Source organism: Mustelus asterias, chromosome 4, assembly GCF_964213995.1.
Source record: "Mustelus asterias chromosome 4, sMusAst1.hap1.1, whole genome shotgun sequence".
Classification (NCBI taxonomy): Eukaryota; Metazoa; Chordata; class Chondrichthyes; order Carcharhiniformes; family Triakidae; genus Mustelus; species Mustelus asterias.
In genome coordinates, this window is record NC_135804.1 from 69,205,525 (window position 1) to 69,222,877 (window position 17,353).

Consider the following 17,353-nt stretch of genomic DNA (forward strand, 5'->3'; position numbering starts at 1 on the left):
GTCACTGTCTGTGTGGAGTTTGCACATTCTCCTTGTGTCTGCGTGGGTTTCCTCCGGATGCTCCAGTTTCCTCCCACAGTCCAAAGATGTGTGGGTTAGGTTGATTGGCCATGCTAAAATTGCCCCTTAGTGTCCTGAGATGTTTAGGTTAGAGGGATTAGCGGGTAAATGTATAGGGATATGGGGGTAGGGCCTGGGTGGGATTGTGGTCGGTGCAGACTCAATGGGCCCAATGGCCTCTTTCTGCACTGTAGGGTTTCTATGATTTCTGTGAACAAGGCTAGAATTGCAACCTGTGAGACAGCAGTGCTAACCACTGTGTCAACATGCCACCCCAATGTTTTGCCAATTTTTATACTTTTGCCCTGACTGATGAAGGCCAAATAAATAAAGTTCTATACAGATGGAATAAATTCCATCTGCCATTTCTCCTCCCAAGTCTCCAAACCTATTTATATCCTACTGTTATTCTCTGCTAATCCTCCTCACTACCTGTAGCTCCCCCAATCTTAATGTCATCCGCAAACTTACTAATCAGGCCAACTACATTCTCCTCCAAATCCTTTATTTTATTACAAACAAAGGGGACCCAGCATTGATCCCTGCAGAACACCACTGATCACAGATCTCCAGTCAGAAAAACACCCTTCCATCTCTACTCTCTGTCTTCTATGACCAAGCCTGTTCTGTACCATTTTACCAGCTCACTGTGAACCCCATGTGACTTCACCTTCTGTATCAGCATGCAATAAGGGACTTATTAAAGGCCTTGCTGAAGTCCATGTAGACAACATCCAACAACCTGCCCTCATCAATCACCTTTGTCAGTTCCTCAAAGACTCAATAAAGTTTGTCAAACACCGGTTCCCCTGCACAAAGCCATGCTGCCTATCGCTAATCAATCCATATATTTCCAAATGTGAGTAAATGCTGTCCCGAAGAATCCTATCCAATAATTTCCTCACCACTAATATAAGGTTCACCGGCCTGTAATTTCCTAGATTATCCTGAGATTATAACCTTGGAGGTTCTGTTATTTAATTTAGCGCCTAACTCTCCGTGCAGAACTTTTTTCCTCATTCTACCTATGTCATTGGTACCCACATGGACCATGGCAATGGGATCCTCTCCCTCCCACTGCTCACCAGCCTGGCACAGGACAGGCAACACAACTGTCTGAACTCTCGCTCCTTGCTGCAGTGTCAATCTCCCTCACCATACGATCCCCTACTGCAGTGTCCATCTCCCTCACCATACTATCTCCTACTATCAATACATTCTAATGTGCTCCACCCACTTGAATGGCTTCCTGTACCACAGTGCCATGGCCAATCGGTTCATTAACCCTGCAGCCCCCACTCTCATCCAAACAAGCTGAAAAAATCTCAAACCTGTTGGACAAATTCAAATTGCAAGCCGAAATAGCTCAGTTGGAAGAGCATTAGACTTAAGATCTAAAGGTTCCTGGTTCAATCCCAGGTTTTGGCATGAGCCCACCTGCTGGCTTTCTCTGGAATTGAACCTGGGTCCCTGGCGCTGTGAAGCAGTTTGCTCCAGTTCCTCCCACATTCTGAAAGACGTGCTGGTTAGGTGCTTTGACCAGAACAGGCACCGGACTGCAGCGACTAGGGGAATTTCACAGTAACTTCATTGCAATGTTAATGTAAGATTTACTTGTGACCAATAAATATACTTTTTAACTTTAACTTAAATTCAGAGGTTGAAACGTCTGCCCTCTGGGCCCCCTGTTTCAGCAGCAATCACACCATCCTGACCACTTTCCAAACCATAAGACCGTATTCTCAGGGGTGTGACCAGCTCTTTAAACAAAGCATACAAGTAACATTCTCCATCATTGATGTGTTGCAATGTCCGCAGCTCAGCCTCCAGCTCAATAACTCAGAGCCAAATCTCCTCAATCCAAAAACACACTGCAGATGTGTAGGTTTGAGGGATTAGTAGGTTAATATGTAGGGGTATGGCGGTAGGGCCTGGGTTGGATTGTGGTCGGTGCAGACTCGATGGGCCAAATGGCCTCTTTCTGCACTGTAGGGTTTCTATGATTCTATTTCTATGAGATGTTATCCAGAAGATCTCACATGCTGCAGCCTTGAAACATCACCAGTCCTGCCATCCTTAATGTGTTTTAAATAATTACTAATTAAATTAGTTACATATTTACTGCTACTTTTTAGGTATTTTCAATTTACGAAAGAGCAGTTCTCAGACTATTTTAAATCTTAAGAATACAATAAACCTTAAGCACTTACTAAATCCACCAAACAGATACTTACTCTTGCAGCAGGCAAGACCACTTTTAGAAGAGTGAAAAGGTTAGAAAGCAAAAGAGCACCTCTTTCCCCTCTGCACCAAATTCACGCTTTGATCCAAATTCCTAAATATACTCAATCGGACTATGTCTCACTCAGGATGTGCTCCCTCCTATGTTTCCTGTGTCAGGTTCAAGAATTAACTGACAGCTCATTGATAAATTGTAAGCGTTTATTAGAAGTTCATTCAAAATATACACCAGCTTTTCAGTTTTGTTCGCCCTCTCTTTCTCTCTCTCTCTGGGTCTTAAGTCAAGATGTTGCCAATCTTCCTTCCATGATGTGGAGATGCCGGCATTGGACTGGGGTAAGCACAGTATGGAGTCTCACAACACCAGATTAAAGTCCAACAGGTTTATTTGGTAGCCCAAGCCACAAGCTTTCGGAGCGATGCCCCTTCATCAGGTAGTGGGAGTTCTGTTCACAAACAGGGCATATAAAAACACAAAATCAATTTACAAAATAGCGGCTAGAATGCGAGTCTTTACAGGTAATCAAGTCTTAAAGATACAGACAATGTGAGTGGAGAGAAGGTTAAGCACAGGTTAAACAGATGTGTATTGTCTCCAGCCAGGACAGTTAGTGAGATTTTGCAAGCCCAGGCAAGTCGTCGGGGTTACAGATAGTGTGACATGAACCCAAAAAAAAAGGATGTCCCGAGGCATGGTACATTGGGGAAACCATGCAGACGCGACGACAATGGATGAATGAACACCGCTTGACAATCACCAGGCAAGAGTGTTCACTTCCTGTTGGGGAACACTTCAGCGGTCACAAGTATTCGGCCTCTGATCTTCGGGTAAGCGTTCTCCAAGGCGGCCTTCACGACACTGAACAACGCAGAGTTGCTGAGCAGAGGCTGATAGCCAAGTTCCGCACACATGAGGATGGCCTCAACCGGGATCTTGGGTTCATGTCACACTATCAGTAACCCCCACGACTTGCCTGGGCTTGCAAAGTCTCATTAACTGTCCTTGCTGGAGACAATACACATCTCTTTAACCGTGCTTAACGCTCTCTCCACTCTCATTGTCTGTATCTTCAAGACTTGATTACAAATAAAGACTCGCATTCCAGCCATTATTTTGTAAATTGAGTTTGTGTCTTTATAGGCCCTGTTTGTGAACAGAACTCCCACTCACCTGATGAAGGGGCAGCGCTCAGAAAGCTTGCGGCTTGTGCTACCAAATAAACCTGTTGGACTTTAACCTGGTGTTGTGAGACTTCATTTGAATCTTCTTCCACCAGCTGTCTTCAGTCTCTCTTGTCTCTCTATTTTTCTTACACAGTATTATTATTCATTACTCCAGAGAATGCCCATTTACATCCATTAGTTAATTAAACACATCTGCAGAGGGTGGCCGGCACTAATTGGTTCTAACCTCTGATCATGCATTGTACGTGAGTTAATGTGGTCTTTGCCAAGGTTAGCTGGGAGCTGGGAATTTGCGTAACACATCTCAACATTTTATAGTCTTGTAACATGATAAGCTTTCAGCAGGGTTTATCCCGCGTGAAAATGTTAATACAAATATGCCGTAGAAAATGTTTTACAAATGTCAGGCCTAAAAAAGATAAAATACAAGTAAAATAAAACAGTCGCTTCCCACACCTGGAATGATGTGTTGTGCAACCCACAAGGGATAAAATTATTTTCAACTAATATTGTGTAATAAGGCAGGATTAATTGTTATCTTTCTCTTCGTATCCTTGTCATAAAACATTCTCTGAGAAAAAAAATGATCATAATAAATTGATTTCTTATGAAGGTTGACAGCAACACATTACAGTCCCAAGCAAGAATCTTAAACTTAAACAAAGCCAGTTACAAGTATGAGAGGAGAACTGGTCAAGGTTAATTGAGTAAATGGACTAAAATCTAATGCAATTTAAATATGCAAAATGTTCAAAAACTATATTCAATTCAATAAAACAAAATCTCAGCAAGAATACTTATGTTAGAACATAGAACATAGAGCAGTACAGCAGAGAACAGGCCCTTCGGCCCACGATGTTGTGCCGAGCATTATCTGAAACCAGGATCAAGCTATCCCACTCCCTATCATCCTGGTGTGCTCCGTGTGCATATCCAATAACCGCTTAAATGTTCCTAAACTGTCTGACTCCACTATCACTGCAGGCAGTCCATTCCACACCCCAACCACTCTCTGCGTAAAGAACCTACCTCTGATATCCTTCCTATATCTCCCACCATGAACCGTATAGTTATGCCCCCTTGTAATAGCTCCATCCACCCGAGGAAATAGTCTTTGACCGTTCACTCTATCTCTCCCCTTCATCATTTTATAAACTTCTATTAAGTCTCCCCTCAGCCCCCTCCGCTCCAGAGAGAACAGCCCTAGCTCCCTCAACCTTTCCTCATAAGACCTACCCTCCAAACCAGGCAGCATCCTGGTAAATCTCCTCTGCACTCTTTCCAGCACTTCCACATCCTTCTTATAGTGAGGTGACCAGAACTGCACACAATATTCCAAATGTGGTCTCACCAAGGTCCTGTACAGTTGCAGCATAACCCCACGGCTCTTAAACTCCAAACCCCTGTTAATAAAAGCTAACACAGTATAGGCCTTCTGCACAGCTCTATCCACTTGAGTGACAACCTTTAGAGATCTGTGGATATGGACCCCAAGATCTCTCTGTTCCTCCACAGTCTTCAGAACCCTACCTTTGACCCTGTAATCCACATTTAAATTAGTCCTACCAAAATGAATCACCTCACATTTATCAGGGTTAAACTCCATTTGCCATTTTTCAGCCCAGCTTTGCATCCTATCTATATCTCTTTGCAGCCTACAACAACCCTCCACCTCATCCACTACTCCACCAATCTTGGTGTCATCAGCAAATTTACTGATCCTCTAAGTCATTAATAAAAATCACAAAGAGCAGAGGACCAAGCACTGATCCCTGTGGCACTCCGCTAGCAACCTGCCTCCAGTCTGAAAATTTTCCATCCACCACCACCCTCTGTCTTCGGTCAGATAGCCAGTTACCTATCCATTCGGCCAACTTTCCCTCTATCCCACACCTCCTTACTTTCATCATAAGCCGACCATGGGGGACCTTATCAAACGCCTTACTAAAATCCATGCATATGACATCAACTGCCCTACCTTCATCAACACACTTAGTTACCTCCTCAAAAAATTCAATCAAATTTGTGAGGCACGACGTGCCCTTCACGAATCCGTGCTGACTATCCTGGATTAATCCGCATCTTTCTAAATGGTCGTAAATCCCATCCCTAAGGACCTTTTCCATCAATTTACCAACCACCGAAGTGAGACTAACCGGTCTATAGTTACCAGGGTCATTTCTATTCCCTTTCTTAAACAGAGGAACAACATTCACCACTCTCCAATCCTCTGGCACCATCCCCGTGGACAGTGAGGACCCAAAGATCAAAGCCAAAGGCTATGCAATCTCATCCCTTGCCTCCCAAAGAATCCTAGGATATATTTCATCAGGCCCAGGGGACTTATCGACCTTCAGTTTATTCAAAACTGCCAGTACATCCTCCCTCCGAACAACTATTTCCGCCAGTCTATTAGCCTGTAACACCTTCTCTTCCTCAAAAACATGGCCCCTCTCCTTGGTGAACACTGAAGAAAAGTATTCATTCATCACCTCGCCTATCTCTACTGACTCCATACACAAGTTCCCACTACTGTCCTTGACCGGCCCTAACCTCACCCTGGTCATTCTTTTATTCCTCACATAAGAGTAAAAAGCGTTCGGGTTTTCCTTGATCTGACCCGCCAAGGACTTCTCATGTCCCCTCCTAGCTCTCCTAAGCCCCTTTTTCAGCTCATTCCTTGCTAACTTGTAACCCTCAATCGAGCCATCTGAACCTTGTTTCCTCATCCCTACATAAGCTTCCCTCTTCCTTTTCACAAGACATTCCACCTCTTTCGTGAACCATGGTTCCCTCTTTTCACAAGACATTCCACCTCTTTCGTGAACCATGGTTCCCTCGGAACCTTGTTGGAGGTTAAAAATGCCGTTTGATTAAAAGAATAGACTTATAATGTTGCAAAGAATGATATTAAGTCTGTGGATTGGAATTGTTTTAGAAACCAACAAAGGGTAACCAAAAATTTGGTAAGTAAGAAGAGGAAAATAAGATATGAAAGTAAACTAACCAGGAATATTTTTAAAAACATATGAGTTTTTACAACTGTGTAAAAAAGGAGAGCAGCTAAATGAAACATCGTTCCCCTCGAGATAGAGACAGAAGAAATTATCTTGAAAATGCAGACATGACAGAAATGAAAATAGTATGGTATGGTAAATATTTTGGATGGAATTTTATGACCTCGTTGTGCCCGTTTTGCGATGGGAAAATGTCATAAAATCGGACGTAAAGTGGCTAGCAGGAATAGCACCCATTCATGTGCCTGTCCTGATTTTACGACACCCGGATTTCCGGTGCAGTTAGCCTCTTGCCGGAAATGGGTGAGAGGCTGATTAATTTATTTAAATTTATTTAAATGGTGCTTTACGGGGATGGGACCTGGGTAAGATTATTGTTGGTGCAGGCTTGATGGGACGGATGGTCTCCTTCTGCACTGTATGTTCTATGAACAGAACAAAAGACAAGTTGAAGCATTTGCAGTCACCTTCAGCAAGAAATGCCAAGCAGATGATCTACCTCAGCCTCTTCTAGAGGTCCCCTTGATCCCTTTAGCACCAAGAGCTATATCTAATTTCTTTGTGAAATCAGACAACGTTTTGGCCTCAACTATTTCTCTGGTAGTGAAGTCACCTATTCACCATTCTCTGGGTGAAGAAATTTCTCCTCACCTCAGTTCTAAAAGGTTTACCCCTTATTCTTCAACCATGACCTCTAATTCTGGACTCCCCCACCATTGGGAGCACACTTTCTGAATCTACCCTGTCTAACCCTGTTAGAATTTTATCAGTTCCTGTGAGATCCGCTCACTCTGCTAAACTCCAATGCGTACAATCGTAACCGAATTAGTCACTCCTCAAGAAATAAGGAGTATGTTGGAAGTTGAAGACGGACATGGATGAAACACTGAAACTAGTCGATAAGTTTGTATATTTAGGACAAATGGTAACAGAAGATGGTCGGTGCGATGCTTGGATTAGAAGAAGGATAGAGAGAGACAAAAGTAATTTTGTGAAGATGAAGGATGTGGTAACAAGAATATTCAAGTTTGTAACAAGGAAAAATTTAATAAGATGCTGAATTCTAACCACTTTCCTATGTGCATTGACATGAAATAAAGATCTCTATACATGGGCCAAATGCTGGCAAATGGGATTAGATTAGGGGTTTAAAAAAAAAAGGGCGGCATGGACAAGTTGGGCCGAAGGGCCTGTTTCCATGCTGTAAATCTCTCTGACTTTGCATGTGTTCAGCGAGCCCGGCACTCAATTGTCTGGGCTCAGCTGTCTTTATGGCTTCGCCAGAAGAGGTTCTTTCCAGTGAGGAAAACACCTGCTCCCTATCAATGAGGAACAATCATGTCGGCCTCGTTGGTGGAACTGGAGGCCATTGAGCCATCCCCCCCCCCCCAACCCAGGGAGGCCAATTGCAAGGCGGGGATGTCCCTCGGGCAGTGCCAGACTGGGAGTGCCATGCTGGCACCTAATCACTGCCAGCCTGGCATCTGGGTAATTCCCACTAGGCACCTTGGCATCATCCACTGGGCAGTGCCAATGAGGAGTGGGGAGGCCTGCTGCCACTCTGCCTGTGATTGGTGGGGGAGGGAGGGGGACCCACTGCCACTCTGCCTGCGATCAGTGGGAGAGGGAGAGAGGTCATGATTTGTCTGGGCGGCAGAGAGGTGGCAGGAGCTGCATCTCTGGCTGTGGGCTCCCGTGATTGTGGTGGGGGGAGGAACGAGCTGAGGCTGTCTGCAGTAGCAGGGGCCTGACAGCTCCCTCTCTGTCTGTCAGACCTCTGTACTGCCAATGCGCATGTGCAGCATCAGAGATCTGCACATGCACAATACCTCCCTCTACAGGCTGTCTGGCGAATTAAACCCTGCCCACAGCCTCTCTGGCTAGAAACTGACAGAAAGCCAATCTTTTCAGAGACAGAGTGCAGAGGATTGGACATGAAAATTCACCGAGAAATGGATCTGGAACTGTCACATTTTCAGACTAGTTGGACACTTAGAAAAGCATCTCGTAAAATTCCATCCAAACCAGAAACCAACAGGTAAATAAAAATATGGAATTTTATGTCATTAATATCAGCAGAGTTAAATTATTGGACAAAGCAACCAAAAGTTAACAAATCCCCAAGATCTGACTGCCTACATCCTTGCGTTTAAGTAGTCACTGCAGATATGGTGAATGTACTGATTTCCCAAAATTCTCTAGACTCTAGAATGTTCCCAGCAGACTGGAAGTCAACAGACATTATACTGGTGTTCAAAAAAAGAGTGGGTGTGACCAGTCATTAGGAAATTTCTGAAATTGTTTATGAAGGAAATTTTAACAATGTTTTTTAAAAATTCACACAAATTCAATGTCATTTTATGAAAGGGAAATCATGATTGACAAATGTCTTAGGGAGCGATCATACCGGCTCGTCACGCCAGTCAATCGATGGCAAACCGGTAAGATCGTGAGAGAGGCAAAAAAATCGGGTTTGCATCTGGTTTCTCGCCTCTTGCAATCTTACCAGCCCTGGATTCCTGGCATGATCAGCCTCACATTCGGGAAGGGCGTGAGGCTGATTTAAATATTTAAATCTATTTTTAAATATGTTTAGTGAGCCCAGGACACAATCATCCAGACACAATTGCCTTAACAACCTTGCCGGTGAAGGTTCTCACCATGGAGGATCATGTATGGTCCCCACAAATGGGGGAGAAGTGACAGATCTTCAGTGTACTATGTGCGCTTTACACAGAACACTGAGAGGTCGGCATATGCACAGTGGCACCCTCCAGCTGTGAGTGGCCAGTTTTCTGGCAAAAATAGATTTTGTCCACTCCCCCTAATGGCGCGGATCACACTTTGCCTCTATTTTTGCACGAAGTGGCATACCATTGCGTCTGAAAGCTCGCTGGACAAATGGGCGTGATTCTCTCCCATTTTCATGCTAATTTGTGGGCGGCACGGCAGCACAGTGGTTAGTACTGCTGCTTAACAGCTCCAGGGATCTGGGTTCGATTCCCGGCTTGGGTCACTGTCTGTGTGGAGTTTGCACATTCTCCTCGTGTCTGCGTGGGTTTCCTCCGGGTGCTCCGGTTTCCTCCCACAGTCCGAAGATGTGCAGGTTAGGTTGATTGGCCATGCTAAAAACAATTGCCCCTTAGTGTCCTGGGATGCATAGATTAGAGGGATTAGCAGGTAAAATATGTAGGGATATAGGGGTAGGGCCTGGGTGGGATTGTGGTCGGTGCAGACTCGATGGGCCGAATGGCCTCTTTCTGTACTGTAGGGTTTCTATGATTTCTATGAATTTGGCACTTAGAATATTTTGGTAAGATAAGATCACCCCCTTCATGTTTTTTTGAACTGTCAGGGTAAGTAAAGGGGGACTAGTAGGTAGACTCTACTTTGATTCCCAAAGTGCCTTTAAAATATGTCACAGTAAAAGTTATCATGAAAGGTGGAATTGGAGGTCATATATTAACATGGACTGTGGATTGGTTAGTGGACAGGAAGCAAAGAGTAGTGAGAAACAGAACATTTTCAAGTTGGCAGACTGTGCCTCGTGAAATGTTGCAAGGATCGTGGATCGAGTTTTTCGAGGAAGTGACGAAGATGATAGATGAGGGAAAGGCAGTGAATGTTGTATACATGGACTTCAGTAAAGCCTTTGACAAGGTACCTCATGGTAGACTGGTATGAAAGGTGAAGTCACAGGGGATCAGAGAAGAGCTGGCAAGATGGATACCAAATTGGCTTGGCCATAGAAGACAGAGGGTAGCAGTAGAGGGGTGCTTTTCGGAATGGAAGGTTGTGACTGGCGTTCCACAGGGATCAGTTATGGGGCCTTTGCTGTTCGTAGTATAGATAAATGATTTGGAGGAAAATGTAGCTGGTCTGATTAGTAAGTTTGCAGTTAACACGAAAATTGGTGGAGTTGTGGATAGTGAAGAGAGTTAGTGGAGGATATGACAAGATATAGACCGGTTGGAGACATGGGCAGGTAAATGGCAGATGGAGTTTAATCCAGACAAGTGTGAGGTAATGCATTTTGGAAGGTCCAATGCATGTAGGAATTACACAGTAAATGGTAGAACACTTAGGAGTATTGACAGGCAGAGAGATCTGGGCGTACATGTCCACTGATCAGTGAAAGTGGCAATGCAAGATAGTCAAGAAGGCATACGGCGTACTTGCCTTCATCGGTTGCGGCATTGAGTATAAAAATTGGCAGGTCATGCTGCAGCTGTACAGAACCTTAGTTAGGCCTCATTTAGAATATTGTGTACAATTCTGGTCACGACATCCAGAACGGTGTGGATGCTTTGGAGAGAGTACAGAAGAGGTTTACCAGGATGTTGCCTGGTCTGGAGGGTATTAGCTATGAGGAGAGGTTGGATAAACTTGATTTGTTCTTGCTGGGACGATGGAGCTTGAGGGGTAACCTGATAGAGGTTTACAAAATTATGAGTGGCATGGACAGACGGGATAGTCAGATGTTCTTTCCTAGGGTAGAAAAGTCAAGTACTAGGGGACATAGGTTTAAGGTGCGTGAGGAAAAGTTTAGAGGAGATGTGTGAGTTTTTTACATAGAGGGTGGTGAATGTCCGGAACGCACTGTCTGGGGAGATGGTGGGGGCAGGTACGATAGCGGCATTTAAGAGGCAACGAGATGAATACATGAATAGGATGGGAATGGAAGGATACGGACTCCGTAAGTGCATACTGTTTTAGTTTAGGCAGGTATCATGATTGACTCAGGCTTGGAGGGCTGAAGGACCTGTTCCTGTGCTGTACTGTTCTTTGTTCTTGATCCATGCTGGGGTTTCAACTACTTGCAATCTACATTAAGGACTTGGTTGAAGAGATCAAGAATAATGTACCCAAGATTTCCAATGATACAAAACAAGGTGGGAATGTAAGTGTGAGAAGGAGACAGAGGTTGCAAAGAGATATAGACAGATTTTACGAATGGGTAACAAGATGGCAGATAGAGTATAATGTGGGGAAGTGAGATGTTACTCACTTTGTTGGAGAGAATAGAAAAGCAGAATATTTATTTAGAAAAGCATAAAATTGTAAATGTTGATGTTCAGAGAAATTTGAATGTTCAAAAAACACAAAAAGTAAGGCTGCAGTTACTGCAATCAGTTGGGAAGGAAAACAGCATATTAGCCTTCATTTCAAGGAGATTGAAGCACAAGATAAATGAAGCCTTGCTACAATTGTACAGGACTTTGGGGAGAATATATCTGGGCAGTTTTTGTCCCTATACAAGGAAGGATTTGCTTACCATAGAGGCAGTATATTGAAAGTTCAATAGCTTTGAGAAAGTTGTTCTATGATTAGAAGCTGCATTAACTGGGCCTGAACTCTTTAGAGGTTAGAAGAATGAGAGGTAATCCCACTGAAACATATAAGATTTTGAAGGGGTTTGACAGAGAAGACAATGAGAGGTTGTTCCCCATGGCTGGGGAACTTAGAACACGAGGGCATATTCTCAAGGTTTCATTGAATCATATCATAGAATCCCTGAAGTGAAGAAGAGACCATTCTGCCCATCATAGAAACTTTTCATAGAAATCATAGAAAACCTACAGTGCAGAAGGAGGCCATTTGGCCCATCAAGTCTGCCCTATCCCTGTTATCCCACATGTTTACCCCGCTAATCCCTCTAACCTACACATCCCGGGACACTAAGGGGCAATTTAGCATGGCAATCAACCTAAACCGCACATCTTTAGAGTCTGACATCAGATCTGTACTGACTCTCCAAAAGAGCACACTATCTTCTGCCATAATCCCATAACCCGTACATTCATTATGGCCTATCCACCCAACCTGCCCACTTTTGGACACTATGTCCGGAATTCTATCACCCCACCTGCCCTGGGAATCAGAGCGAGCGAGGGCCGGATAATGGAATGGTCTGTTGACCTCAAGCAGGATTTTACGATCTTGGGACAAGCGAGGCTGTAAAATCCTGCCCGAAGTATCAATCTTAGCATGGCTAATCCGACTAACCTGCACATCTTGGGACACTAAAGGGCAATTTAGCATGACCAATCCACCTAACTTGCACATCTTTGAACTGTGGGAGGAAACCGGAGCACCCGGAGGAAACTCATGTAGACACAGGGAGTACGTGCAAGCTCCACACAGGCAGTCACCCAAGGTTAGAATTGAACCTGTGTCCCTGGCGCATTGAGGCAGCAGTGCTAACCACTGTGCTACTGTGCCACCCAATAAAAATGGAGGCAGTCAAAGGACTCATCTGGGATATAGGATAATTAATTAGGACTGAAGCGTGGAGAAATCTCTTCACTCACATGGGATGGTATCTTACAGCCTCGCTCACCCTGAAGATCAATGGACCTTCCCACTGTCCGCTCCTTGCATGCTCCAATTCCCCTGCTGAGCGAGACAGTAGAATTCTAGCAATGGTTATGAATCTTTAGAATTATCAACATGAGAGTGCTGTGGATGTTCCATCACTGAATATATTTAAGGGCAGAGAGACAGACCTTTGGCCGGTTAGAAAATTGTGGGATATGGGAGTGGGCAGCTAAATCGAATTGAGGTAGAAAACCAGCTATGAATTGTTTCAATACTGAAGCAGGCTCAAGGGCATGTATGGTTTACTCCTGCTTGTATTTCTTATCTTATGTTGATAAGGTGTGAACATTTGTGTAATGGATTCTCAGATTATACATAGACGTATGAATCCAAAAACAAGGGACTTCTGGTAACCCTTAACATGTCACTGATTAAAATTCAAGAGTACTTTGACCAGATCTGGGCATCACACTTTAGAAATGACACCAAAATCTCAGAAATACGGTTCAGTCAACTTACTAAAATGTTACCAATGATGAGGGACTTTGGTAATGTGGCAAAACCCGAGAAACTGGAGTTGGTCACCTTTCGAACAGAGAGGGTTGGTAGATTAGAAAGAGATGTTCAAAATAATAAAGCATTTAGATACAGCAAATATAGGGAAACTGTTTCCAATGGTAGAGATTCACTTACAGAGGAGACAGATTTACAGTGACTGGAAAAGGAATCAAGGATTAGACGAGAGTTTTTTCTGTGGGTGTTGTTATGACCTTGACTATCTTGTCTGAAAGGTTAATGAAACAGATTGAATGATAACATTTAAAAGGGAATTGGATAAATTAGGGTGGCACAGTGGCACAGAGGTTAGCACTACTGCCTCACAACACCAGTGATGTGGGTTCGATTCTTGGCTTGGGTCACTGACTGTGTGGAGTTTGTACGTTCTCCCGTGTCGGCATGGATTTCCCCCGGGTGTTCCATTTTCCTCCCACAGTTTAAAGTTGTGCAGGTTAGATGAGTTGGCCATACTAAATTGTCCCTTAGTGTCAGGGGGACTAGTTAGGGTAAATGCATGGGGTTATGGGGATAGGGGCCTGGGAGGGCTTGTGGTTGGTGCAGACTTGATGGGCCGAATGGCCTCCTTCTACACTGTAGGATTCTATGATTTGAAGGAGAAGATGTTGCTTTACTAGAGGGAATAGGCAGCAAATCAAAATAGCTGTTTCAGAGCCAGTGCTGACTCAATGTGCCTGTTTGCTTTCTTCTGTCATATTCTACTGATTCATGGTTACAAGATTAAAATTAGGAGCTTTACAAAAAAGGGCAGGAGATATGTCATCATAAGAACATAAGAAATAGGAGCACATGTAGGCTATTTAGTCTATTAAGCCTGTTCCACCATTCAATAAGATAATGGCTGATCTGATGATTTTAATATGTAGAAATCTATAGATCTCAGCCTTGACTAAACTAAGTAACTGTGCCTCCACAGCCCTCTGGGGTGGAGAATTCCCAAGATTCACCACTTTCTGAGTGAAGAGATTCCACCTCATCTCAGTCCCAATCAGCCTGCCTCTCATTCTGAGACTGTGTCCCCTGGATCTGGACTCCTTAGTTTGTTCCTCAAACTACGGCTCTATAAAACCATTCCAAGAATTCATCCTCCACAACATTAATATCAATTCAATTTACACAGTCTATATTTAGATTGAAACCTCCCATGGCACAGTGGTTAGCACTGCTGCCTCACAGCGTCAGGGACCCAGGTTCAATTCCGGCCTTGGGTGGAAGTTTGCACATTCTCCCTGTGTCTGTGTGGGTTTCCTCTGGGTGCTCCGGTTTCTGCCCGCACTCCAAAGATGTGTGGGGTAGGTTGATAGGCCATGATAAATTGCCCCTTAGTGTCAGCGGATTAGGAGAATAAATATGTGGGGTTCCGAGGATACGATTTGTGTGGGATTGTTGTCGGTGCAGGCTTGATGGGCGAAATGGCCTCCTTCTGCTTTGGAGATTTTATGATTACTTTATTCCCCTGTTACACACACCTCTAATTTCCTGATGTATCCTGTCATTTACATTACCACTGATATTTGGTGGCCTATAAACAACTCCCAATGCTTTCTCCACTTGACCATTTCTTAGTTCCACCCAAACTGATTGTAGGCAGGATTCTCCAATCTCGTTTGCCCCGACCCTGCGACCAGCGAGAATGGAGAATTTTGCACTCAGCTGCAGGAGGGGTTGGACGTTTCCAACATCTAAGTCTTCTTCTTTGGAACTAAGGTAATCCCTCACTACAGTACAAATGTACAAATGTCCTCTTTAATTAACAGAGTTACTCCACCATTTTTTCCAATGTCCTATCTTTCCTGGATGTAACATACCCTTGAATATTCAGGACCTAGCTTTAGTTGGCTTGTAGCCATGTCTTTGTAATGGCTACCAGATTATATATACAAATTTCTATTTGATCTGACAATTAACCTGTTTTATTGTAAATACTGATACAGATACAGAGCCCTTAATTCAGTTTTTTTTACTCTTTTGGTATTTTCAGACCCTATCCATCGGCAAATTCTTAAGCTTGTCAATCTCCCTTCCTGCTATACTCGAATCATCATTACTTTTGTTGCTACCTTGATCTATTGCCTTGTCATTCCCCATTAATTGATTCAATCCTCCTTGACATTATCCTTTCTCCCCAGCTCCCGCTTATTGGTTTAAAACTCTACTTCCCTGGTTAAATGACTCACTAGATTACTGGTCAAAGCACAATTTAGGCGAAGTCTGTCCCAACAGTACAGCCCTACTTCTCCCAGTACTCCGTAAACTGGAACTCACTTCACCCACAACAGTCTTTGATCCACACGTGCATGTCCCTGATCTTAGTTCCCTATGCCAATTTGCATGTGGTCGGTTTTACTTTTTTATGTAGTGTCTAGCTCCTCAAGCACACTTAGAAAAACCTCTGTGGTGATTACGCCTTTAGTTCTATCAATGTTGTTGGTACCTTCGTGAATTACAACAACTGGATCCTACCCCTCCTGCTACGAGTTCCTCTCCAACCCTGAGCAGATGTCCCAAACTCAGGTACCAGGCGGGCAACACAGCTGTCTGGACTCTCAAGTTCTGATGCAGAGAACAGTATCTAATCCCTTGATGATACTACCACTACATTCTTTTTAAGATGTAAGAGAGGAGGGGATATTGCATTATTGATAAAAGAAGCCATTACTACAGTAATGAGAGAGGATGTTTTAGAAGGCTCTTCAAATGAGGCCTTAGGGATGGATCTTAGAAATAAAAAAAAGGGGCAATCACTTTGCTGGAATTATACTACGGGCCTCCCAACAGTCCAAGGGACATAGAGGAGCAGATATTCTGGCAAGTCACTAAGATGTGTGAGAGGAATAGGGTTATAGTGGTTGATGATTTCAACTTGGCCAATATTAACTAGAATTGTCTTCATGTGAAAGGATTAGACGGGGTGGGATTTTTAAAGTGCATCCAGGAGAGCTTTTTGTGCCAGGACATAGATAGTCCTTCTGGGGATTGGAACAGTGCTAGACCTAATGCGAGGGAATGAAGCCAGGCAACTAGTCAAAGTGTCAGTGGGTGAGCATTTTGGGGATTTCGACCATAACTCTGTAAGTTTCAAAGTCATTGTGGAAAGGGATAAGGATAGTCCAAAATCATGTGTCTGAATTGGGAGGAGGTTGATTTCAATCTCGTTAGAAAGGTCTGGATGGGAGCAGCTACTTGCAGGTAAATCAAAATTTGGAAAGTGGGAGTATATTAAAAGTGAAATACTGGGAGTTCAGGGTCAAAGTGTTTCTCTAAAAACGAAGGACAAGGATGGCAAGTCCAGGGAACCCTGGATGTCAAGGGCCATCAGGGGTTTGAGACAGGAAAAAAAGGAAGCATATAATAGGTATAGAGCACTAAAAATTGGGAGGCCCTTCAGAGTGAGTGTAGGGGGGTGCTTAAAAAAGAAACTAAGTGGGCAAAGAGCAGTCATGAAATATCATTGGCAGATAAGATTAAGGAAACCCCAAGGCATTTTCTAAGTATATTAAGAGCAAGAGGATGACCAGGGAAAGAGTGGAGCCCATTAGAAACCAAAGGCGCAATCTGTGTGTGGAAACAGAGGATGTGGGTGAAGTCTTAAATTAATATTTTTCATCTGCACTCACTAAGAGAAAGACGTGTAGCTGGAGATAGGGTGATGAAGAAGACATATGGAATGCTTGCCTTCATTAGATATGGCACAGAATCTCGGAGCAGGGAGGTCCTGGTTTAATTTTATAAAACATTGGTTAGGATGGGGTACTATGTGCAGTTCTGGTTGCCACCGTATCGGAAGGACATGATTGCACTGGAGAGGGTGCAGAGCAGATTCACCAGGATATTGCCTGCGATGGAAATTTTCACTATGAGGAGAGGCCAGATAAGCTGGGTTTGTTTCCCTACAGTAAGAAGTTTAACAACACCAGGTCTTCAGCCTGAAGAAGGGGCTTGCAGCTCCGAAAGCT

The 17,353-nt window shown here is 43.8% G+C and overlaps 1 non-coding gene across 1 annotated transcript; it reads left to right on the forward strand.

Moving 5' to 3' along the window:
* The first annotated feature begins 1,415 nt into the window (after window positions 1-1,415).
* On the forward strand, window positions 1,416-1,488 carry trnal-uaa (transfer RNA leucine (anticodon UAA)). Its single transcript has one exon. It is a non-coding gene; the product is annotated as a tRNA-Leu (tRNA).
* Window positions 1,489-17,353: the final 15,865 nt, after the last annotated feature.